This window comes from Schistocerca nitens, chromosome 6 (genome assembly GCF_023898315.1).
Source record: "Schistocerca nitens isolate TAMUIC-IGC-003100 chromosome 6, iqSchNite1.1, whole genome shotgun sequence".
Taxonomy (NCBI): Eukaryota; Metazoa; Arthropoda; class Insecta; order Orthoptera; family Acrididae; genus Schistocerca; species Schistocerca nitens.
Genome location: NC_064619.1, coordinates 549,008,005 through 549,028,790, shown reverse-complemented (window position 1 = coordinate 549,028,790; position 20,786 = coordinate 549,008,005).

The following is a 20,786-nucleotide window of genomic DNA, read 5'->3' as shown; positions in this document are numbered from 1 at the left end:
CTGAACGTACTCAGACATTCACTGAAGTGACACACAATATTTTTAGCGCAAAACAATCTGACTTTCAGTAATCCCTACAAAAGAATGGTCCTGACTAACAATAACCTATACCTTTCATGAATTCTTACCTCACAAAAACCTTCGTTTCTCGAACTATTGCAATACAGCGAGCTCCAATACTGCCAGCTAAATAAAAGATTCTAACTACTGAAGGCACTAACTACTGATAGGCATAGCAAATGAAAGATTTTGATAGAGAACAAACAATGTATTTACCTTAATAGTGTTCAAAAGTCATAATATATATGTATATATCAGTTCAAGACATCCAGTCTTACAAATTTACTGTCTCCGTTCAGATCATCCGCTCTCAAAACTCCGCCATCTCACACCCCAAATCCACCACTGCTGGCGGCGCACCTCCAACTGCGCAACGCTACGCGGTGTTACCATCCAGCTACCCAACACTACAATACCAAACAACAATGCAAACCAGCCACAGACTGCACGCAGCACAGCCAGTAATTTTCATACAGATCGCTACGTGGCGTTACCAATAAAAAAAGCCTAAACAGCCTACTTACATTGGTTATGTGATTGTAAACCGGAAACGCGAAGCAACAACCACACTAAACTTAGACCAGTCTGATACCATGTGCTGCGAAGGAACAACTACAGCTAATACAAGGCAGTTTGACAGGCATCACTTGTGAGTTCTAAAGTGCTACTAGCCTTAGACCTAGAACAATGATTGTGCTTAGGGAGTTAGCTACACGTTTCTGCGGACAGTGCCTAGCGACGCTCATTATTGTGAAAAGAGCAACGCCAGTGGACGGTGTATTGCTGTAAACGAGTGATTTCTGGGGAAGACTCCCTCTACAGCCTGTGGCAATTCGATGGATGTGTTTGAGTTTGGTGAATACCAGTAGAGCGTTATCAGCCATCGTGTGTAGTGCTGTCAGTGATGTACGGAGGTGGCGTTACGGCACGAAGGTGTAATACGCCGTCAGGTTTTAGTCCCCTTAGAGTGGTTAACAAAAGCTAAATGTACAAAGATATGAACACATTTTATTGCATTATACACTGCGTACGGTGGACGAACTGTTCGTAGACCATGATTATTTCTATCACCATGACAATGTAGTCTTTAATGAACTGTGACAGGAGCCGGAGCAACAGCACTGATAATGACTACGTACTAGCCGAAATCTGGATCTGCTTAAATGAAGCTAAAACGGAAACGACGACTGATTGCTGCTCTCTCCCATTTTGAAAGTCACATCACAGTCGTTGGGAGCATTCAACTTTCCTAATGCAAGGTAATTTATTGTTGTCTATCGTAAAGTGGCATCTTTGAGGGATTGGTTTGTGGACAATGTTGTTGTTGTTGTTGTGGTCTTCAGTCCTGAGACTGGTTTGATGCAGCTCTCCATGCTACTCTATCCTGTGCAAACTTCTTCATCTCCCAGTACCTACTGCAACCTACATCCTTCTGAATCTGCTTAGTGTATTCATCTCTTGGTCTCCCTCTACGATTTTTACCCTCCACGCTGCCCTCCAATACTAAATTTGTGATCCCTTGATGCCTCAAAACATGTCCTACCAACCGATCCCTTCTTCTAGTCAAGTTGTGCCACAAACTTCTCTTCTCCCCAATCCTATTTAATACCTCCTCATTAGTTACGTGACCTAAACACCTTAACTTCACCATTCTTCTGTAGCACCACATTTCGAAAGCTTCTATTCTCTTCTTGTCCAAACTGGTTATCGTCCATGTTTCACTTCCATACATGGCTACACTCCATACAAATACTTTCAGAAACGAATTCCTGACACTTAAATCAATACTCTATGTTAACAAATTTCTCTTCTTCAGAAACGATTTCCTTGCCATTGCCAGTCTACATTTTATATCCTCTCTACTTCGACCATCATCAGCTATTTTACTCCCTAAATAGCAAAACTCCTTTACTACTTTAAGTGTCTCATTTCCTAATCTAATCCCCTCAGCATCACCCGATTTAATTTGACTACATTCCATTATCCTCGTTTTGCTTTTGTTGATGTTCATCTTATATCCTCCTTTCAAGACACTGTCCATTCCGTTCACCTGCTCTTCCAACTCCTTTGCTGTCTCTGACAGAATTACAATGTCATCGGCGAACCTCAAAGTTTTTATTTCTTCTCCATGGATTTTAATACCTACTCCGAATTTTTCTTTTGTTTCCTTTACTGCTTGCTCAATATACAGATTGAATAACATCGGGGAGAGGCTACAACCCTGTCTCACTCCCTTCCCAACCACTGCTTCCCTTTCATACCCCTCGACTTTTATAACTGCCATCTGCTTTCTGTACAAATTGTAAATAGCCTTTCTCTCCCTGTATTTTCCCCCTGCCACCTTCAGAATTTGAAAGAGAGTATTCCAGTTAACGTTGTCAAAAGCTTTCTCTAAGTCTACAAATGCTAGAAACGTAGGTTTGCCTTTTCTTAATCTTTCTTCTAAGATAAGTCGTAAGGTTAGTATAGCCTCACGTGTTCCAACATTTCTACGGAACCCAAACTGATCTTCCCCGAGGTCCGCTCCTATCAGTTTTTCCATTCGTCTGTAAAGAATTCGCGTTAGTATTTTGCAGCTGTGACTTAGTAAACTGATAGTTCGGTAATTTTCACATCTGTCAACACCTGCTTTCTTTGGGATTGGAATTATTATATTCTTCTTGAAGTCTGTGGGTATTTCGCCTGTCTCATACATCTCGCTCACCAGATGGTAGAGTTTTGTCACGACTGGCTCTCCCAAGGCCATCAGTAGTTCTAATGGAATGTTGTCTACTCCCGGGGCCTTGTTTCGACTCAGGTCTTTCAGTGCTCTGTCAAACTCTTCACGCAGTATCTTATCTCCCATTTCATCTTCATCTACATCCTCTTCCATTTCCATAATATTGTCCTCAAGTACATCGCCCTTGTATAAACCCTCTATATGCTCCTTCCACCTTTCTGCCTTCCCTTCTTTCCTTAGAACTGGGTTGCCATCTGAGCTCTTGATATTCATACAAGTGGTTCTCTTCTCTCCAAAGGTCTCTTTAATTTTCCTGTAGGCAGTATCTACCTTACCACTAGTGAGATAAGCCTCTACATCCTTACATTTGTCCTCTAGCCATCCCTGCTTAGCCATTTTGCACTTCCTGTCGATCTCATTTTTGAGACGTTTGTATTCCTTTTTACCTGCTTCATTTACTGCATTTTTATATTTTCTCCTTTCATCAATTAAATTCAATATTTCTTCTGTTACCCAAGGATTTCTATTAGCCCTCGACTTTTCACCTACTTGATCCTCTGCCGCCTTCACTACTTCATCCCTCAGAGCTTGTGGACAATAACATTCCTTAAATGGCCTGGCTTGCCTACAACCCTAACCTGAACTCAGTAAAACCCTTTGGGATTAGTTGGAAAGTCGACCCCAGCGTTCTACGTCACTACCTGTAATGGTTTCAGCTCATGGGGAACAATGGCTGCCAGTCGGTCACAGGCAAGCAGATACTTCACTGAAAGTGTTCCCGCAGAGTCCAAGCACTCATAAAGCCGAAAGGTGAACACACCCCAAATTGATGTACACTATTAGCTGTCCAATATTTTTGATCTTGTATGTCACTGTAGATACGTATTATCTTGGAAATTATTGTACTTCCTTCTTAGGTCGAAACGTCGAATTATTTCTTCTGTTCTCGAATATCTTCTGGCAATTACCTTCGATGTGCAAACATGTTTTTGTCCAACTTCTGCGACTGGCGTTTCTAGAGACGCGCAATCGTCTTCAAATGAACTGTGAAATGTAGTTTTTACTATAGAAGTATCTATAGCCTTAAGCAACTTCAAAGAACGCTCACTCCTCAGAAGTTCTGTTCCACAGCACTTCACACATTGATTCTCCTGGTCGAAGCCGTAACAGTTCAGCCTCCAGTTCATCAGTATTAAACTGAGTATAAATCTGCCTCTGGGTACGCGTTACAATCCAATCTTTCAGTTCAGAATCTGTATATGACCGTGATGTAAACCTAATTTGAATCTTATCGCACCTCCAGGCCTTTTCCATGAATACCTACCTCCTCCTCCTTCTTAACTTTGGCTTTTATTCCTTTCACTACCACGTCGTTTGCCGTAATATGTACGTATTTGTATTAAACAGTTACAGATTTCACTAAGCAATAAATACACTCCTGGAAATGGAAAAAAGAACACATTGACACCGGTGTGTCAGACCCACCATACTTGCTCCGGACACTGCGAGAGGGCTGTACAAGCAATGATCACACGCACGGCACAGCGGACACACCAGGAACCGCGGTGTTGGCCGTCGAATGGCGCTATCTGCGCAGCATTTGTGCACCGCCGCCGTCAGTGTCAGCCAGTTTGCCGTGGCATACGGAGCTCCATCGCAGTCTTTAACACTGGTAGCATGCCGCGACAGCGTGGACGTGAACCGTATGTGCAGTTGACGGACTTTGAGCGAGGGCGTATAGTGGGCATGCGGGAGGCCGGGTGGACGTACCGCGGAATTGCTCAACACGTGGGGCGTGAGGTCTCCACAGTACATCGATGTTGTCGCCAGTGGTCGGCGGAAGGTGCACGTGCCCGTCGACCTGGGACCGGACCGCAGCGACGCACGGATGCACGCCAAGACCGCAGGATCCTACGCAGTGCCGTAGGGGACCGCACCGCCACTTCCCAGCAAATTAGGGACACTGTTGCTCCTGGGGTATCGGCGAGGACCATTCGCAACCGTCTCCATGAAGCTGGGCTACGGTCCCGCACACCGTTAGGCCGTCTTCCGCTCACGCCCCAACATCGTGCAGCCCGCCTCCAGTGGTGTCGCGACAGGCGTGAATGGAGGGACGAATGGAGATGTGTCGTCTTCAGCGATGAGAGTCGCTTCTGCCTTGGTGCCAATGATGGTCGTATGCGTGTTTGGCGCCGTGCAGGTGAGCGCCACAATCAGGACTGCATACGACCGAGGCACACAGGGCCAACACCCGGCATCATGGTGTGGGGAGCGATCTCCTACACTGGCCGTACACCACTGGTGATCGTCGAGGGGACACTGAATAGTGCACGGTACATCCAAACCGTCATCGAACCCATCGTTCTACCATTCCTAGACCGGCAAGGGAACTTGCTGTTCCAACAGGACAATGCACGTCCGCATGTATCCCGTGCCACCCAACGTGCTCTAGAAGGTGTAAGTCAACTACCCTGGCCAGCAAGATCTCCGGATCTGTCCCCCATTGAGCATGTTTGGGACTGGATGAAGCGTCGTCTCACGCGGTCTGCACGTCCAGCACGAACGCTGGTCCAACTGAGGCGCCAGGTGGAAATGGCATGGCAAGCCGTTCCACAGGACTACATCCAGCATCTCTACGATCGTCTCGATGGGAGAATAGCAGCCTGCATTGCTGCGAAAGGTGGATATACACTGTACTAGTGCCGACATTGTGCATGCTCTGTTGCCTGTGTCTATGTGCCTGTGGTTCTGTCAGTGTGATCATGTGATGTATCTGACCCAGGAATGTGTCAATAAAGTTTCCCCTTCCTGGGACAATGAATTCACGGTGTTCTTATTTCAATTTCCAGGAGTGTATATATGAGAATCGTCAACGCTTCCCGTCTCGACTGGTTATAAATGCATCTATTCACCACGACCGCTATTTCGGCATACTGCACCATTTTCAAGTGAAAGCTTCCTAAGAAGTGCGCCAGTGCACCGTTCTCTTTTAATAGCACTATCCTCGTGTGTCCCATGTTTAGATACACTGACGGCAAGAATAATAGCGTCAAGGGGTTGTGCGACGCAAACTAAAGTTGATAGGCATATTCCTATATCTGAAAGATGATATCTGTTCAGATATCTCGCCATTCATATCAGAGTAGCACTGGCAGCGTCACTATGAGGATGCAAATCAGGATTGCTTCAAATACCCGCTGTTACGGTCTTGAGCGTTGGTTACATTTGAAACTGAAGTGTTGAAGTTGATCAAGAATGCCTTTAAGGCGAAAAAGACGCCATTATCAACACCTCAACGAATTTAAATAACGTCCTGTATTAGGGCTTCGAGAATTTGGATGTTCCTTCTGCAATACTGCAGAAAGACTTCGCAGATATGTAGCCTCTGTACATGCTTGCTGGCAGCGCCGGTCACGACTGTGTACGGTTTCAAGAACACCGGGCTCCGAACGTCAACGTGACGTTACTGAGAGGGAAGATAATCGTGCTCGACGTCTGGCTATACAACAACGTACTGAACCTGCAGCAGCAATTTTAGCAGAATTTGACATCACAGCGACACGACGAACTGTTACAAATCGGTTACCCGAAGAGCAGCTCCGAGCCACACGCCCTGTAGGATGCATTCCACTGTTCCCAAATCACTGCCACTTGCGATTTCTGTGGTGTGAAGCGAGAGCTCACTGGAGGGCACAGTTGTGTTTTCTGATGAAAGATGGTTCTGCCTCGGTGCTAGTAAAGGCCTTGTGGTGATTAGAAGGCGGCCAGCTGATCGCCTGCAACCCACCTGCTTGTGTGGTGGACACACTGAACTTAAACATCGAGTGGAAGCACTCTCTTGGCGGTCCCAGGCATTCTGGCTGCAAGTTTGTACGCTAATTAGGTACTTCGACCTGTTGTGTTGTCATTCATGAACAACATTAAGAGGGTGTTTTCCAGAAATTTGACGCTTGTCAGGTGTTTTCCAACACTATAACGCTCGTCCACATAACGGTGTTCTAACCGACATGTTGTACAGAGAGTCGACATGATGCCTTGGCCTGCTCGATCACCAGATCTGTCTCCAGTCGAGCACATGGTGTGGGACATCATCGGGCGACAACTCCAGCGTCATCCACAAACAGCATCAATCGTCCGTAAATTGACTGACCAAGTACAACAGGCATAGAACACCATCGCTCAAACTGACATCCCTCGCCTGCATGCTTGCATTCAACATTCTGGAGGCTACTCCGGTTGTTAATGTATCAGAACTTCACATTTACGATGCCATACCGCGCGATTACATTATCCAGTGGTCCTGCATTGTCAATCTCTTAAAAATGGTACCTAGAGAAATGTATTTCCGCAATTTCATTACTCTAAATTAATTATTTAATGGTGTTGTGATTTTGTTCCGTCAACGTATATGATGTTCATATATGACAAGAGTATTGGTCATTTGTGTAAAAGAACGTAGCACTCTATGTGTTAGACGTTATCAGCATTGTTAAGACGTTTGGGAGACGTTTTATTACGTTGGGAATCGTGTACACCACGGACGTATTGTTGTCAATATATTTTCGATAAATGGCAGTATCTGTCGTAAAGCCTGAAATCCTTTATTTTACAGATCGATCTTGGTCACTGTGAGACCATCTTCAGTGCTAAAAATACATAAGAACCATTAGACATGAGGATCTTAAGACAAATGTGACCTTATTTCTAACCACCATCAAAGAAAACAGGAACAGGAAAACATACAAATATACAGAATCTCATACATACCAAACTATTCGAACCTTGTAGGCCCACATCATAATAACATAAAATTTTTTATGAGGTGTAACCTGTACTGTGATGATTACTTCCAATAGATATCTTCACTTTTACTACATACAATAATTCTGAACTACAGAACAACCAGTCCTGTTCCCATAGCAGTTGTCGCTCCAGCATATAGTGAGCTTGTAGCTGACACAGCCTACTAAGTAAAGCAAGCACCATAGTGCCATCTACATTCCAGCATACAACACGCAGACATGAAATTTTTACGTTAGGTACATTCCTCTAAAAAAAAAAAAATTGTTATACAGAGCTTAGCTAGTTGGATGTGTCAGCTACAAGCTGTATGTTGGTGCGGCAACTGCCGAGGCCAGAAGACAGGTTGTTCTGTAATTCAAAATTATTGTATGTAGAAAATGTGAAGATACCTGTTGGAAGTAATCATCACAGTACTGGTTACACCTCATGGAAAATGTTATGTTATTATGATGTGTGCCTGCAAGGTTTGAAAAGTGGCCAGAACCTACTGTTCATGTGATGAACATGGGCATGTCATGTACCTGATCATGTCATGACTGCATAATGTTAGAATTATGACAGGGTCAGCCAGAGCAGCTGACCTCATATATTTGGAACCTGATATTTACTGATAAAAGTATGATTACAGGTAATAGCTGTAATTCGAAACACAAAACTCATCTGCGATCTTAGCATCAGTTTTTATTCAGTCGTAGAAGCATATCATTTCCGTGACATTTAGTGTGTTGCACAACGTGACTGGAGGTCATTTTTACCTATTTTAGCTACTTTTTTCCTTTTTTTTACATCGAAAAATTACCTGGTGTCACATTAATCATGTAGAGCTTAGTAGGAAATGTAATATGCATATTGGTTAAATTTTGTTAACTTGGTTGGTCCGTCTGTTATCTGTTACCTTGTTGGCACTGCATATTAAAGCGAAATGTAGGAAGGGAAATTTTTTGCTTTCTTCATTCTAAATGAAACGCAAGTTACCGATAACTTAAGTCAGCCTGTCCTATCTGCTTGGAAATTTTGAAAAAAGTAAAAGAATCACGGGTAAGAAGATATACGTTCTTGCAAGAAATAGAATTACCAAGAATTGTACATTCAAATTTCATGCTATTTTGGCAAAATTTTCCAAACTTATCTGTTGTTGCACTATCTAGCAATAAATGTGGACGTCATTTCCTGGACTCCGCTCCATTGATTTCAATAAAGTCCATTAGCTCACCATGTGCGTGGCATTTTATCCACTTGTAGGTTATCAGTTTGCATGGATAACCAGCACAGCGTCGCAAATGGGGAATCTTAATCCAGTAGCTCAAATGATCGGCTTCCCAATATCTCTTCGGTTTATGTGTGCTCGTCTGATAATTATCGGCTTTAGTGTCTTTTCGTATTTATCATTAACTGCTCACTTCAGTTATTCCCGTATTTTGAGGGAAGCTTCCACGGTAATTATACAATGACAAGCTGAAACATTGTGATCGCCAGCTTCAAATGTTGTTCCCTGTTTGGTACTCAGCACTTCAGTGATTTTGCGTAGGACGTGTTCGACAAGTCCATGGTAGGATTTCAGAGGTAGTGGCACCAGATATCGAAACACAGGTCACGGAGTTACTGTAAGTTAAGAAACAGTAGTTTGAGAGCATAGCCCATATGCTTTTATCCGGTCCAGGCCAGGTGAATATGGCGGCCAAATATTAAAATAAGTTCACTACTACCTCAAGACACTGTAGCACAATCGCGGCCAAAGGACGCTTATCTTGTTGGAAGATGCGATATTCACCAGGGTAAACATTAAGCTGCTGTCCAGGTGCCTTCGATTAGTACCACAGGTCTCATGGGATCTCAGTTATTGGTCTTCATAGTACAATATTGAGTCAACCGCCCTGTCTTCGTGGCGGGGTGCATTTATTGAGCATCCGTTCCCCTAGATATTGATGTTGGTGAAGATGTCGATAACGCCGCATGAAGACACACCATCGACCTGGATTAACAAGAAACGCGATTCATTCGACAAGGCGATATGTTTCGATTGATCCGCTGTACAATCTCGGTGACACTGTGACGTCTACAATCGTCTGCTGCCGAGGAAATGCTCAAAAACGTGGGCTGAACGGTGTCCGACCACCTTTGTACCCCGTCGTCAGACATTCCACAGGTCGCAGCCTACCATGCTCTACAGAGTGGGCAAGCTAATACTTTGTAGCTTACTCGTTGTTACTGTCAAAAAAAAAAAAAAAAAAAAAAGTTCTGATGGCTCTGAGCGCTATGGGACTTAACTTCTGAGGTCATCAGTCCCCTAGAACTTAGAACTACTTAAACCTAACTAACCTAACGACATTACACACATCCATGCCCGAGACAGGATTCGAACCTGCGACCGTAACGGTCGCGCGGGTCCTGACTGTAGCGCCTAGAACCTCTCGGCCATCCCGGCTGGCGTTGTTACTGTCCTTCAATCGATTTCCACAGATGCTCATACACAGCAGTCGACCAGTGTCGTGGTTTCAGAGATCCTGATGATGATGATGATGATGATGAAAATATACAAAAACAAATTCCTATATTTGCATACCATCAAAATTCTCGCTTTATCCGATTCGATAGTCAGGTTCCTGTGTATTCTATGGCACTAAAACAATCAAAAAATCTTCCGTCAGTAAGTATATCCTAGAAGCAATGAAGAAAATAGAAGAGTAGTTGATATTTAGTGTCAAGTTAATCACCAGATTCGTTGACGCCATTGGTATCCACCGTTAAGCTAATGAAGAGTTTCGGGACCTGTTGAACGGAATCAGCGCCGAGTTTGGATTGAAAATTATCAAAAAAGAAAATATAAAAGTAAGGAAGAGTAGCAAAAACAAAGTTAGTGATAAACCTAAGGTGTGAATTGGGGATGACTTGGGCCGCTAAGTGAAAGAATTCTGAGAATTTGAGAAGTGATGTTAGAGAAGGATGCTAAAGATTAAACAGTCTGATAAAATAGACTATGTTGTGAGAGGAATCGGCGTGGAAGGACATTGAGGTTCAAGTCTCTCGGTATTAGAGAGACCTGTATAGAGCTGAATTGACAGAAACTGTAATACAACCAAGAAATAATTGTGAAAGTTGGTTGTAAGTTTTATTCTGGGATGAAGAGTTTCGGACATACATATACTATTGCGAACACATCTGAGAATGTTTCCGAAAACTGGAGGACATCAATATCAAGGTAGACGAGCATTGTTCTTTTGAATAATGGCACCACAGATGTAACACGCTAGGACGCAGGATGTTCGTGAAGTACAGCTGTAATTTGAGAGTTCCCCTGAGGTCACACTCGAAAGTTCCCAATACCTTCACGACAGAAGTAACACCACTGTGACTCTCGAAAAATTGCAAGAATGGAACTTCTGTCCGCGTTATTGTCCTTCAACCAGTGACGCAGAATGACACAGAATGTTACAGCGATTGCGTTCTCTGTTGCCTATGTGCCTATGTGCGTAGTGCACAATACGGCTATCGTCCCTTACGGTGATCGAAAGTCGTCGACCAGAACCCTGACGACTAGTATTTCTTCCTTCGCGTTTCAGGTAAGTCCGACATCGTGCCACCATCACATCTGAATCCTCCACAGATCTGGGTATTACACGATTCGATTAACCGCCCAAGGGAGGACCCACTAGGAGGCCCATGTCAGTCTCTGTCTGGTATTTATAACGTTGTCTACATCTACATCTACATCCATACTCCGCAAGCCACCTGACGGTGTTTGGCAGAGGGTACCTTGAGTACCTCTATCGGTTCTCCCTTCTATTCCAGTCTCGTATTGTTCGTGGAAAGAAGGATTGTCGGTATGCCTCTGTGTGGGCTCTAATCTCTCTGATTTTATCCTCATGGTCTCTTCGCGAGATATACGTAGGAGGGAGCAATATACTGCTGGACTCTTCGGTGAAGGTATGTTCTCGAAACTTTAACAAAAGCCCGTACCGAGCTACTGAGCGTCTCTCCTGCAGAGTCTTCCACTGGAGTTTATCTATCATCTCCGTAACGCTTTTGCGATTACTAAATGATCCTGTAACGAAGCGCGCTGATCTCCGTTGGATCTTCTCTCTCTCTTCTATCAACCCCATCTGGTACGGATCCCACACCGCTGAGCAGTATTCAAGCAGTGGGCGAACAAGCGGACTGTAACCTACTTCCTTTGTTTTCGGATTGCATTTCCTTAGGATTCTTCCAATGAATCTCAGTCTGGCATCTGCTTTACCGACGATCAACTTTATGTGATCATTCCATTTTAAATCACTCCTAATGCCTACTCTCAGATAATTGATAGAATTAACTGCTTCCAGTTGCTGACCTGCTATATTGTAGCTAAATGATATGTGCTCTTTCTTTCTATGTATTCGCAGCACATTACAGTTGTCTACATTGAGATTCAATTGCCATTCCCCGCAACATGCGTCAATTAGCTGCAGATCCTCCTGCATTTCAGTAGAATTTTCCATTGTTACAAACTCTCGATATACCACAGCATCATCTGCAAACAGCCTCAGTGAACTTCCGATGTCATCTACAAGGTCTTTTATATATATTGTGAATAGCAACGGTCCTACGACACTCCCTTGCGGCACACCTGAAATTATTCTTATTTCGGAAGACTTCTCTCCATTGAGAATGACATGCTGTGTTCTGTTATCTAGGAGCTCTTCAATCCAATCACACAATTGGTCTGATAGTCCATATGCTCTTACTTTGTTCATTAAACGACTGTGGGGAACTGCATCGAACGCATTGCGGAAGTCAAGAAACACAGCATCTACCTGTGAACCCGTGTCTATGGCCCTCTGAGTCTCGTGGACGAATAGCGCGAGCTGGGTTTCACACGATCGTCTTTTTCGAAACCCATGCTGATTCCTACAGAGTAGATGTCTAGTTTCCAGAAAAGTCATTATACTCGAACATAATACGTGTTCCAAAATTCTACAACTGATCGACGTTAGAGATATAGGTCTATAGTTCTGCACATCTGTTCGACGTCCCTTCTTGAAAACGGGGATGACCTGGGTCCTTTTCCAATCCTTTGGAACGCTACGCTCTTCTAGAGACGTACGGTACACTGCTGCTAGAAGGGGGGGGGGGGGGGGCAAGTTCCTTCGCGTACTCTGTGTAAAATCGAACTGGTATCCCATCAGATCCAGCGACCCTTCTTCTTTTTAGCAATTTTAATTGTTTCTCTATCCCTCTGTCGTCTATTTCGATATCTACCATTTTGTCATCTGTGCGACAATCTAGAGAAGGAACTACAGTGCAGTCTTCCTCTGTGAAACAGCTTTGGATAAAGACATTTAGTATTTCGGCCTTTAGTTTGTCATCCTCTGTTTCAGTACCATTTTGGTCACAGAGTGTCTGGACATTTTGTTTTGATCAACCTACCGCTTTGACATAAGACCAAAATTTCTTAGGATTTTCTGCCAAGTCAGTACATAGAACTTTACTTTCGAATTCGTTCAACGCCTCTCGCATGGCCCTCCTCACATTACATTTAGCTTCGCGTAATTTTTGTTTGTCTGCAAGGCTTTGGCTATGTTTATCTTTGCTGTGAAGTTCCCTTTGCTTCCGCAGCAGTTTTCTAACTCGGTTGTTGTAGCACGGTGGCTCTTTTCCATCTCTCACGATCTTGCTTGGCACATACTCACCTAACGCATGTTGTACGATGGTTTTGAACTTTGTCCACTGATCCTCAACACTATCTGTACTTAAAAAATGACTTTTATGATGAGCCGTCAGGTACTCTGAAATCTGCTCTTTGTCACTTTTGCTAAACAGAAAAATCTTCCTACCTTTTTTAATATTTCTATTTACGGCTGAAATCATCGATGCAGTAACCGCTTTATGATCGCTGATTCCCTGTTCTGTGTTAACTGTTTCAAATTGTTCGGGTCTGTTTGTCACCGGAAAGTCTAATATGTTATCGCCACGAATCGGTTCTGTGTTTAACTGCTCAAGGTAGTTTTCAGATAAAGCACTTAAAAAAATTGACTGGATTCTTTGTCCCTGCCACCCGTTATGAACGTTTGAGTCTCCCAGTCTATATCCCGCAAAATAAAATCTCCACCCAGAACTATAACATGGTGGGGAAATCTACTCAAAATATTTTCCAAATTATCCTTCAGGTGCTCGGCCACAACAGCTGCTGAGCTAGGGGGCCTATAGAGATATTCAATTACCATGTCTGAGCCTGCCTTAACCCTGACCTTCACCCAAATTATTTGACATTTCGGATCTCCGTCAATTTCCTTCGATACTATTGCACTTCTTATCGCTATAAACACGCCTCCCCCTTCACTGTCCAGCGGTATACACTCTCTGTGTCTCTGCGGTATACATTCCAATCTGAGTTTAGGATTTCATTACTGTTTACGTCTGTTTTCAGCCAACTTTCTGTCCCTAGTACTATATGGGCGTTGTGACCGTTTATTAATGAGAGCAGTTCTGGGACCTTTCTATAGACGCTCCTGCATTTTACTACTAGCACATTAATATTGTTATTCCCTGTTGCATTTTGCCTACTCCTACCTTGCCGCGTCTCAGAAGGCGTCTTGTCGGGCCTAGGGAGGGAATTCTCTAACCTAAAAAAACCCACATGTGCACTCCACACGTACTCCACTACCCTTGTAGCCGCTTCCCGCATGTAGTACACGCCTGACCTATTCAGGGGGACCCTACATTTCTCCACCCGATAGCGGAGGTCGAGAAATTTGCACCCCAGATCTCCGCAGAATCGTCTGAGCCTCTGGTTTAAGCCTTCTACTCGGCTCCAAACCAGAGGACCGTGATCGGTTCTGGGAACGATACTACAAATAGTTAGCTCAGATCCACCCCGCGAGCGAGTTTTTTCGCCTTCACCAACTCCGGCAACCGCCTGTACGACCTGAGGATGACCTCTGAAACCAGACGGCATGAGTCATTGGTGCCGACATGAGCAACAATTTGCAGTCGGGTGCACCCAGTGCTCTCTATCGCCGCCGGCAGGGCCTCCTCCACATCTCGTGTGAGACCCCCCTGCAAGCAGACAGAGTGGCCTTCTTCCCCGACCTTTCCGCTACTTCCCCAAGGGGCTCCATCACCTGCCTAACGTTGGAGCTCCCAATAACTAATAAACCCCTCCCCCCGTGTGCCTGCTCGGACCTTGCTGAAGGAGCAGCCACATGTCCACTAACAGGCAGAGCGGGCGATGCCACACGGCCAGCCTCCACATTGACCCTCCACCTCGTGCGCCGCGAACGCCGCTGAACCCGCCACTTCCCTTGGGGAGAAGGTGGCCCAACCGCGCCCGGTACCCGCGAAGATGTCTCAACAGCAGGGACAGTGGGTGAAGCATGTAACACCTGGGGTGTACTATGTGACGCACCAGACTCCCCACTACCGCTACACTCTGAGGCAGCAGTCTCAGGACGGCTGACCGCGGCCATCAACACGTTCAGCTGTTCGCGAACAATGGCCAGCTCCTCCTGCGTCCGTACACAGCAGTCGCACATCCTATCCATCCTAAGAAATAAATTTACTGTAGAGAGTTAATCAACTTTTAACTAGCCTGCTAATTCACTAAAGGCGGCTGATAGTTGACTAAACTGTGGTTACTAGACACTTCTTGTAGATAACAGTGAACATAGCACTACCTGTCTCTGGACTGTATTGAAAACAAACACTAGCACTACTGGCACTATGGTTGACTAAAGGGACTCTCTCTGACTGTATTCAAAACAAACACAAAATCTATGGAACACTATTACTAGCACTCGACAATTAAAGCTTCCTAAAAGCAAAAACACACGGAAGAAGAAGTGACAAATAAGAAAAATACAGTTAATACTTAAATTAACGTAGCTCGCTGCATAGCAGACGTCACGCAGACAGCAGTTACGACGACACTAACACACGAGTGTACGACATCTGCGTGTTCTTCAAAGTGGTCACTCAACCCTATCAGGCGTCGCAACAAAACTAAACGACAACAATGCTTATACACTCTGGTGGCCTTTCTACCTGTCACAGTTAAACCAACTGTAATCATTTACATACCCGCCCATGATACGTGACTGTACAAAGTTGCATTGATGTCCGGCCGTATGGTCAGGGTGCTTCACTCTTTTGTCCTAATGGATCCTGTCAACACATACACTCACACAGTGGTATTCATCTGTGTCTACCTAGGTAACTGAAGAGCGCGGATCATTAACGAGCTATACTGTGACAAATGGTGGCTACGTGGTAAACCTAGCATGAAAATAGCTACCATCTGCCAGTTAGGGATGGGAAAGAAATCACGTTTGAGCTAAAAATCACAAACACTGAGAACTCACAGTTTCCATAATAGCGACTACAGTATCTGGCTGCGATTGCTGGAAGTAGAAACTAAAATAAGCATTTAACTATCAGTCCCATGTGTCATGTGTTGACGTAAGTTGGTACTCCTTTTAAAGGACCATGTGCCACACTACCGACTTTGGATAAGGTTTCAGTAGCAAGACGCAACTAGAAACTAAAAGTAGTAGCATTTAACATTAAACGGCGCAAGCTATGTGTTGGGCGAAGTTCATACATACTACCACGACTTTAATGCAACGCTGACTAGTCTGGTTGCAATTTCCGTGACAAGTCGCAACTGGAAGGGGCAAGTAGCAACTAAAAGTAGCATTTAACGCTCAATGCTGGGTGCTATTTGTTGACTAACATTCGTACTTTATTCTAAGAATCTCATGTATGATGGATGTATAACCTGACTATGCTCGAAGAAATGACAAAGAAGCTAATTTGTTCAAGGAAAAATTTGGTGTTTTGTTGATATGTTTGACTAGAGAGTGGTATTGGACCCCATAATATCTTGGTCGTGAAGAGTAGCAATAAGTCAAGTTTAGAGTGAAAGGTGATTTTTCGATCGAGAGTCAATGAAGCCAAAGAATGTGAAAGCCAATTAGAGGTTGTTGTAACAGATTGACCTGTAATTTAGCCAAATTTACTTTTGCGCGATATTTAATCACACTTAACGCATTTCCATCGTAAAAACTAAAATTGAAGGTAAATTCAGGAAAGGTATGTTAGATAATGGACGAGGCTCCTACGAGTATTTTGATAAGTGCTGTACTCATATACCGTACATGAATTACGAAAAATGCAAGACGGTGTACACTATATAACTTATGAACTTTTTTAAGGACTACTTACAATACACAAGTAAAATATGTATCTTCAAGTATTGCACTTAAGCTATTCATGATGTCAACTTTTAACTGTAAGACCTGTACTTCCTACTCTTTTCACTTGCGTATCATCAACCTTAAAACACATGTCCAAGTCTTTATCAATAATTAGTTGGCATAAAATGTAGGGGCACGGGACGTCTTTCACAAAAGGGAAATGGAATTTTCTTTATTTACTCACAGTATATTTCATTTTTATTAATCACCCCTTTCAAATTACACAACGACTTTAATGACACCTATTGACGTTCTCAGTTTGCACAGTTTGTAGGCGAGACGTTATTGCTTCTGTTGAACTGACACACTTTGCGTGGTCAGAAATACCAGTTAGCAGAAATACATTCGAGTGCCTGCTAGTTGCTGCTTGCGACTAATCACAATGTAAGATCTACGGTTATAAATCGGGGATGATGGAGAAATACGGACAGTTGTAGAGATCGCATTTTAACGTTGGTATTGTGAGAAGCAATACAAGTTGTGAACTCGAAAACTGCGATTTTACACTGTGAAGTGTAAATCGCAATTCCCGAAAAGAAATATTCACAGAAATAACTCGTACTGGAAAGTGACAATTTAAAACATCACTACTGTCATTGGATCTGTCACCGTTGTATTTATTACATGGCTGTATGCTAGAGATTACTGATATAGTACGCAACTACTGAACAACCCGTAACGGAATTAGCAATCCTGACAAAGGGACATGCTATAGTGCTTCGCGTCTAAAAGCCAGTGACGCGAAATCACACATTTTGTCAGTGTGACAAGCAGGGACACGCGTCGCAGTGACGGGGCAGCGGGAAATGGGATTAGTGCGCGACGTCGCAGCCCGGTTCTGTGGCTTGAGGCGCTGTGGCGTCTCCCAGGTGACCGCGTTCGTGTCATATTAGCGGCTCCGTGCCTCGCATGCGCAAAGTGGCCACACCTCTGGTTCCGTATATTCCACGTCTGTCGGGGACCTGTATGCCAAGTGACGTCTAATCACTATAAGGAATAGTCTACGTTAAACAAACTCCGCCATTCCTTTCATTTCAAATCTTGTGCCTTCTTTCACACATTATATTGTCACATACCTATGTTTGCCATGTTGTTTTTCAAATGTTCTATCCAAAAACTAGTTTTGTGCAGCACTCCTGTGGAAGCCTTTTCATCTCTACATAAACGCTGCAGCGCACATCCTTTTGAACCTGCTTACCATACTGAAGTCTTAGATTCTTGCTACAATTTTTACCCATCGCACTTCCTTCCCATTATCAAAGAGATGACCCCTTGATGCTTCAGGATGTAACCTGAGGGTGACTTTTTGTTATGTTTATCTATTTTCTTCTACAAAATTTTAATTAAAGGAAGTAACACATTTGATTGCAGTGGTTGTTACTTCATAAACCGCTCTGTAGTACCTAAAATCGTTGCGCTTAATTAAAAATGGTTCAAATGGCTCTGAGCACTATGAGACTCAACTGCTGAGGTCATTAGTCCCCTCGAACTTAGAACTAGTTAAACCTAACCAACCTAAGGACATCACAAACATCCATGCCCGAGGCAGGATTCGAACCTGCGACCGCAGCGGTCGCGCTTAATTAACAGAATTAAGATGTGATAAGAGAAAGAGAGCTTCATACAATTTTGCAAAGATATATTCGTAAAATAAGTGAACATTGTGACTGTACAACAATGTTCACTAATTCCTATGTGCTTTGGCTAACTTGAAAATGTTACTGAACTGAACAAGTATCGTTTCAAAGTCAATGTCTGACAGATCACTGAAACAGCTCTGAGCCCCCAGCATTACCGTGCCAATTATCTGTTTATTAAAGATGTAATTAATTCACTACTGGCCATTAAAATTGCTACACCAAGAAGAAATGCAGATGATAAACGGGTATTCATGGGACATATATATTATACTACAACTGACATGTGATTACATTTTCACTCAATTTGGGTGCATAGATCCTGAGAAATCAGTACCCAGAACAACCATTTCTGGCCGTAATAACGGTGTTGATACCCCAGGGCATTGAGTCAAACAGAGCCTGGGTGGCGTGTACAGGTACAGCTGCCCGTGCAGCTTCAACAAGATACCACAGTTCATCAAGAGGCATGATCTGGAGAATGTTGGTTGGTTGGTTTTGGGGAAGGAGACCAGACAGCGTGGTCATCGGTCTCATCGGATTAGGGAAGGATGGGGAAGGAATTCGGCAGTGCCCTTTCAGAGGAACCATCCCGGCATTTGCCTGGAGTGATTTAGGGAAATCACGGAAAACCTAAATCAGGATGGGCGGACGCGGGATTGAACCGTCGTCCTCCCGAATGCGAGTCCAGTGGATCTGGAGAATGTGCTCGCCAGGGCAGCAGTCAAACATTTTTTGTATCCAGAAAGGCCCATAAAGGACCTACAACATGCGGTCGTGCATTATCCTGCTCAAAAGCAGGGTTTCGCAGGGATCTAATGAAGGGTAGAGCCACGGGTCGTAACACATCTGAAATGTAATGTCCACTGTTCAAAGTGCTGTCAGTGTGAACAAGAGGTGACCGAGACGTGTAACAAATGGCACCCCATACCATCACGCCGGGTGATAGGTCAGTATGGTGATGGCGAATACACGCTTCCAATGTGCGTTCACCGCGATGTCGCCAAACTGCGACCATCATGATGCTGTAAACAGAACCTGAATGCATCCGAAAAAATGACGTTTTGCCATTCGTGAACCCAGGTTCGTCGTTGAGTACACCATCGCAGGCGCTCCTGTCTGTGATGCAGCGTCAAGGGTAACCGCGGCCATGGTCTCCAAGCTGATAGTCCATGCTGCTGCAAACGTTGTCGAACTGTTCGTGCAGATGGATGTTGCCTTGCAAACGTCCCCATCTGTTGACTCAGGTATTGAGACGTGGCTGCACGATCCGTTACAGCCATGGGGATAAGATGCCTGTCGTCTCGACTGCTAGTGATACGAGGCCGTTGTGATCCAGCACGACGTTCCGTATTACCCTCCTGAACCCTCCGTTTCCATATTCTGCTAACAGTCATTGGATCTCGACCAACGCGACCAGCAATGTCGCGATATGATAAACCGCACTCGCGATAGGCTACAATCCGAGCTTTATCAAAGGCGGAAACGTCATGGTACGGATTTCTCTTCCTTACACGAGGCATCACAATAAAGTTTCACCAGGCAACGCCGGTCAACTGCTGTTTGTGTATGAGAAATCGGTTGGAAACTTTCCTCATGTCACCACATTGTGGTTGTCGCCACCGGCGCCAACCTTGTGTGAATGCTCTCAAAAGCTAATCATTTGCGTATCACAGCATCTTCTTCCTGTCGGTTACATTTCGCGTCTGTTGCACGTCATCTTCGTGGTAGCAATTTTAATGGCCAGTGTTGTAGCATACCGTAACAGACCACAGTGAAAGCCTGGATTCTTCTAAAGTTTTTCTGCGTTAGCTTCTAGGGATTAACTAATCACTCGTTTCATTTGCCCAAATTATTCAATTGATCGCAGGCACGGATTTGCGTTGAAAAGTTCAGAGCCCACAAAGGGTTTCAATGTCACGAAATAGTTGGATTTACTTTCCTTATGACCCGCAACAACAAGTTTAATCAACTTCCAAAAAGGAATGTTTATGGTATGCGAGAACGTAAATAACCAGGCAAATCTTAGTTGGATTCCTACTAACTCTAGCTTGTTTCACATTCATATTAAACATCTCAGATGCTAACTGGAAAATATCACAAATCTGAATCTACACTCTACATTGGCGGTAAAATCTCAGAGTTCAGAATCGTCCCCTGACGGAAAAATACTAAAAGTCGACAGCTCTAACAAATGTTCTCTTGCGACACACGCGAAAATTTTCTAAGTCCACAACTCGGCACTTTCACTCGCCACCTATCCAACTCATACAGACACTGCTCGAGAATACTGCCCAAACCAGCCTGCCTCAGCCAAGATGGCGGCCATATTTGCTGATT